Raw genomic sequence first — 379 nt, forward strand, 5'->3', positions numbered from 1 at the left:
TATTGTATGGAATCATTATTATGGCTCTTTACTATGTGTGGACACAACTCCGATACAACTAACCAGCAAGTGCACTGGGTCATCCAAGTAATACCTTATGTGAGTAAGGGTCGAATCCCACGTAGATTGTTGGTATGAAGCAAGCTATGGTCACCTTGCAAATCTCAGTCAGGCGGATTTAAACATGATACTTTATTAGATTTAAAATAAACAATAAAAGGGATAGAGATACTTATGTATATTCATTGGCAGGAATTTCAGATAAGCGAATGGAGATGCTTTTCATTCCTCTGGACCTCTGCTTTTCTGCTGTCTTCATCCAATCAGTCTTACTCCTTTCCATGGCTGGCTTTATGTGATACATCACCACTGTCAATGG

Source organism: Arachis ipaensis, chromosome B09 (genome assembly GCF_000816755.2).
Source record: "Arachis ipaensis cultivar K30076 chromosome B09, Araip1.1, whole genome shotgun sequence".
NCBI classification, from domain to species: domain Eukaryota; kingdom Viridiplantae; phylum Streptophyta; class Magnoliopsida; order Fabales; family Fabaceae; genus Arachis; species Arachis ipaensis.